At 47.6% G+C, this 6,010-nt stretch overlaps 1 protein-coding gene across 1 annotated transcript in view; it reads left to right on the forward strand.

Moving 5' to 3' along the window:
* The window catches only part of CAMK2B (calcium/calmodulin-dependent protein kinase II beta), a 133,938-nt gene that overhangs the window by 14,512 nt on the left and 113,416 nt on the right, over positions 1-6,010 (forward strand). The gene's annotated exons all lie outside the window — the stretch shown is intronic.

Here is a 6,010-nt window from a genome sequence, read left to right on the forward strand (position 1 = left end):
CCACAGACGAGAAGGTGAGAGCTATCAAAAATGCCCCTTGCCCCGTGAATAAAAAAGAGCTGCAAGCCTTCCTCGGGCTGCTCAATTTTTATCACGCCTTTCTTCCCCACAAGGCGTCCGTGGCGGCACCTTTGCATGCGCTCCTTCACAAGGACGCAAAATGGCGGTGGGGTGCTGAGCAAAAAAAGGCATTTGAAGGGGTAAAGTCGTTGTTATCATCAAACGCGGTGTTGACCCATTACGATGACCAGAAATTGTTGGTCTTGGCCGCAGATGCCTCTCCTTATGGGGTGGGGGCGGTATTAAGTCATGTAATGGAAGACGGGCGGGAGGCCCCCGTCGCGTTTTATTCAAAGTCACTGAGTGAAACTGAAAAGAACTATGCCCAGATCGATAAAGAGGGACTGGCGCTCGTTTCTGCAGTAAAGAAATTCCACGATTTCTTGTATGGCAGACATTTCCTACTTGTGACGGACCACAAGCCGCTGCTTGGGATCTTTGCCCCGGACCGGCAACTCCCAAGCATAATGTCTGCCAGAATGCTCCGTTGGGCCTTGTTTTTGTCGGCCTATGACTATGACCTGGAGCACCGGCCGGGCAAGGCCATCGGACATGCGGACGCATTAAGTCGTTGCCCGCTGCCCGGCCGAGATTTGGACCCTGCACCAACGGCCTCTGTGTTGGCCATCGAAGAACTGCCGCAAGCACCCATCACCTCCAAGGACATTGCCGCTGCGTCGGCTAAGGACAGTGTAATTGCGAGAGTTCTTAACTGGGTTTGGAGGGGGTGGCCGATGGGTGCTATGGAGCCGGAATTTCGCATGTACAAAGCGCGCCAAAACGAGCTGTCTGTGTCTAAGGGCTGTTTACTGTGGGGAAACCGGGTGGTGGTGCCTCACTGCCTCAGACAAAAAGTGCTGAAATCACTCCATGAGGGCCATCCAGGCATGGTCCACATGAAGGCACTGGCCCGTGGTTATGTGTGGTGGCCCGGGCTTGATGCGGAAATCGAGGATTGGGTCAGAGTGTGTGAGCCCTGTCAGCAGGCTAGGCCTGAGCCGTCAACCGCCACTCCGCAGCGTTGGGAGTCGGCGGGAAAACCTTGGTCGAGGCTCCACCTAGATTTTGCGGGGCCAGTTCAGGGACAAATGTTCCTTATTATTGTTGATGCGTATACGAAATGGTTGGAGGTTGCGCACATGCATTCCACCACTTCCGGGTCTGTCATCAATGTGCTGCGGCGCCTGTTTGCGACCCATGGTATACCCGATGTATTGGTCAGTGATAACGGGACGCAATTTACATCTATGGAGTTTGAAAAATTTCTGGCTGATAACGGAATCAGGCAGATTACATCGGCCCCATTCCACCCGGCTTCGAATGGCCAGGCGGAAAGAATGGTAAGAACCACCAAAGAAGCACTGAGTAAATTGGTTTATGGTGACTGGGGGGTAAAGCTAGCTTCGTTCTTGCTCAGACAGCATGTTACCCCGTGTTCAGCAACTGGCTGCAGTCCGGCCGAAATGCTGATGGGCCGGAGGCTGGCAACCGTATTAGATAGGTTGCACCCGGACCTGAAGTACCTTAAACCACCACAGCAGAGTGAACAAACGAAGGTACGCATATATGAGAAAGATGACAAGGTGTATGCGAGAAATTATGCCAGTGGTCACTTGTGGCTCCCAGCCACTATTGTTGAAACTGTTGGGTCCAGAATGTATGTGGTACGACTTGCTGATGGTCGCAAGTGGCGTAGGCACATAGACCAGTTGAGGCAACGGTGGGCGACTGACCGACCCAACGCGTTGCCAACTGAGTCAATAGACCCCGAGGACCTTCCGAGACCTCCCCCGGAGGCGAGTGCTGACAGGCCTGAGGGCACCAGCACTGTTCCAGAGGCAGGGCAGACCCCTACTCTCGAACCGAACGTAACGGATGGAAGTGTTCCTGACTCTGCGGTCCCAGAGTCGAACGAAGTGCCACTGACGGAGATGTGCCCTGAGCCTAGTCCACCTAGGAGGTCTCAGAGAACGAGAAGAGCACCTTCCTACCTAAGTGATTATGATTGTTCGTAGTTGTTTTTGCTTAGGGGGGAGGGATTTGTAATGTATTCAGATGCTGCCCTGAATGCACCAGGAGGTATGTGAATCCTCCCATAGAGAAGCCATGCTAAGCTTCTAGCTTCGGCAGGGATTCGCGCCGAAAAGTATTGTGGCCAATCAGATTTGAATGTATGTAAGCGGGACCGCTTATGATTGGTCGTTCATGCACACAACCTGATAGGTTGGTTTAATGTACAGTAGGTGTGGCTACATTAGCCCGGAATGTTTAAATACCGAGCAGCTGAAATGGACAAGCTGTTCGGGCTATGAGGAGTTGTACCGTGTCAGAAGAAGTCGATTGAAGAGCTGAATAAACCTGAGTTTTCTGAAATCACTCTCTGACTACTTTGTTAAGCACGGACTTAACAGTAGGTCTCTCAGATCCTAGTCTGAAACTCTAACCACTACACCACACCAGCTTTTATAGAGTGACTGCTGTTGAAGAGAAGTGAGCCGCTGGGCCTAGATGGGTCATGGGAGTCATTTGGTGGCCTAATATGCTAATAAGTTTCAGCTGTTGGGTGTGGCCTGTTATGCTAATGAGTTCCTGCTGGGCTTTTTCTACAAAAAAAGCCCTGCACTTCCATATATTTTGTTAGTCTTTAAGGTCCTTCTGCTGTAGATATGGACAGGAGATCAGGGTAGGCCAGCAGTCTGAGTTAATCATTTATTTAAAACATTTGTTAGCTCAAGGTGGCTTACGATATGGATAAAACACATACAACACATAAAATGCATTAAAACATTAAAAACCCAAAATTTAAAATCACAACTTGGGACTGCTGGTAAACTTAACCAAATGTGGTCCTAAATAAAACCATCTTCAACTGCCTTCTAAAGACTGAAAGTGAGGGGGCCAGGGTGTATCTCCCTGGGGAGGTTGTTCCATAATTGTGGGACTGCTATTGAGAAGATCATTTCTCATGTACTCACCAAACAAGCTTCTTTGATTGATGGGGCAATCTCTATGTGATCTTAATTCCCAGGCAGGAACATATGGGAGAAGACAGTCCTTCAGATTTCCCAGTCCTAAGCCTTGTAGGGCTTTAAAGGTCAAAAACAGTGCCTTGAATTGGGCTTGGGAGTGGATTGGCAGCCAGTGTAATTGCTGTAGTATCCAGGGCCGCCAACAGAGGGGGGCGGGGGGGGGGGACAAAATTCAGGGAGCCCAAGTCAGCTGGAGGGCCCTTGAAGCCACCATCATGCTGCATCCAGCCAAACATCTTTTCATTTCTTTTTAATGCAGCTCTGGCTGCAGCCACTAGGAGTGCAGGGAAGTCTGAGCTCCACAAAATGGCACTCCGCTATCAGCTCGACTTCCCGTTCTCCAAGACTGAAGCAGACTTCCCTAACAGATCATGCTAAACCCACCAACTAGTCCCGCAGTGAACTAGTCCCACAGTGGAGCAGGACAAGCAGTTCCAGTTGATGGCTGATGCACTAACTGTCAGCCTGCTGCCTGCTAACCAAGGTCATTTTCTAGCTTTTCTCTCTTCCTTTCCTTGTACCCAGCTTAGCCAGGTCTTGCAAAGGTAGTTAGGGTGTTGCAGCAAGATAAAACAACCTTTCCCTCTCCTTTCCTTAATATGTCTCCCTCTTTTTCACACTTTTCTCATTCATTTCTGTCTCTCTCCACCTAATTTTTCCATCCCCCCCTCTTTATTTTCACTTCTTGGTCTCAAGACCTCATCCCTCTCCTTCTTGGCAACAGAATGTACTTAAGAATAGTATAGTAGCAGCCTTTGTTAATATTATGAACAGAAGGGGTGGGGGAGAGTTAATATTTCCCCATGATGTAACAAAGTAGTAAAAGGATGTTTCTCCCCTCTTCCAACCTTCACATGCATGGTAATGGAACATTAATCTGTTTTAGTGGTTATACATGTGCAACATAAGTTACAACTCCCAGTTCAGGCACTGGGTTGTTAATCATTATTGTGCTACTGAAAGATCTAATAGCCATTTGTTAAGGCTACTGTGCTGTATGACAAATGATGTAATATTTTTAATATTGTTAAAAATTAGATTTATAACAAGTACCATACCCAGTCTTTCCCCCCAGTGGGGATCCAAAGCTGCACTGTTCTCCTGTCTTGCATTTTATCTTCACAACAGCCTTGTGAAGTAGGTCTGACTGAGCGTGGGCTGGGGATCTGAGTATTAGAGACACATGACAGGTTGCTTAAAAGCTCTCTTATTACATGTTGTCTGTCGTGAGAATAACCTGGTTCAAGGTATTCCATTTCCCTTCATTTTTGGCACTGTAACTTCCATCATCATTCTGGGGTTAGTGGCCAGTTTTCAAACACGTAGCATTATTTTCTGAGTTATTCCTGCCACAGAGACTCTTAGCTTCAGTTGCCAATAGCACAATGTGGTGGCGGTTTGTCCCACCTGGGCTAGGATTTTCCCATGCCTATCCATTTTGGCCATGGAACTTTCACCATTATCCTGAAGCTGGTGGCCAATTTTGAGTCTCCTAGCTTTACTCTCAGATGAGTTATGCCTGCCAATATGCTGTAGTGGTTAAAGAGTTAGACTAGGATCTGGGACACCCAGGTTCAAATCCCCACTCTGCCATGGAAGTTTGCTGGGTAAACGTGGGCCAGTTACACTCTCTCAGCCTAACCTATGTCACAGGTTTGTTGGGAGGATAAAATGGAGGAGAGGAGAATGATGTAAGCCACTTTGGGTCCCCATTGAAGAGAAAGGTGGGATATAAATATAGTAAATAAATAAATTCCCAGGCTAGCCTGATCTCATCAGATCTTGGAAGCTAAGTAGGGTCAGGCCTGGCTAGTATTTGGATGGTAGACCTCTGAGGAATACCAGGGTTATGATGCAGAACCAGGCAGTGGCAAACCATCTCTGAACATTTCTTGCCTTGAAAACCCCATGGGGATGCCAGGTCAGCTGTGACTTGATGGCACTTTACACACACACACACACACACGGACAGACAGGCCAAATCTTTTATTACTATATATTCATGGTAACGGCAAGCCAAATTATTTGTTTGCTTTGTTATTATATTTGGTTTGGATCAGGGTCATATGGGAGGGCAGATGGAATTAATGTCTGGGGGCCCATGGTGGTGTCATGGGAGCCCATGGTCTAGCTGCAGCATTCTGCATTAGGCACAGCTTCCAAACACTCTTCAGTTTAGATGCTAAATAAATGAGTCTCTCCTATCTCAGAAACATACCTTTCAGGTATGCCCTTGGAGCTGATTCAGACATGCTTAAATGAAGTCAGTACAGCCCTCATGCAGGGTCTGTGCCACCTCAGGTTTCCCACATGAGACATGAAAATCAAGCCTCATTGTTAGCATGTTGGACAGAAGACAGCTTCTCCTATCTGCCTGATGTGGAATGTTTCTCACACAGACTTGACTCTTAAGTGGAGGAGCTCCAGATAAACATTAAGGGCTTTACCACCATAGTTAGGTTAAGCACAGTGGTGCTGAACGTAAAGAGGTGGATGATCTTCTTGATTTACTCACTGACTATATTCTAACCATACTTTGTTGCAGCAAGAATAAACCTTAGAAGTCCAGAAGGTTTGCGCCTTCTATTCTCTGTTCACATGAGTCTTGACTTTTTGGTCCCTAGCAATCCACATTATGTCATGCTGTTGAAATTGAGAACACACACACACAAATTCTCATAATTTTTTGTCTGCAGATCAGGGTTTCAAATCACTATTTAAATCTGGTTTGGAATCTAGGTTTCTAGGTAAGAGAACAGACCACAGTTAGCCTTTTTGCTTGACTCAGTTATTGCAACATACTGTGATTTCTGGGAACTAGGAAGTCTTCCATAGGGAAGGGAAAGGAATAGGGTTGCCAGGTCTTACCTTGGCTGGAGTGGGGGACTTTGGGGGGGGCATCCCGGGGGGGGGGCCGGGGT

This window comes from Gekko japonicus, unplaced genomic scaffold, assembly GCF_001447785.1.
Source record: "Gekko japonicus isolate JY-2015 unplaced genomic scaffold, Gekko_japonicus_V1.1 scaffold795, whole genome shotgun sequence".
NCBI classification, from domain to species: Eukaryota; Metazoa; Chordata; class Lepidosauria; order Squamata; family Gekkonidae; genus Gekko; species Gekko japonicus.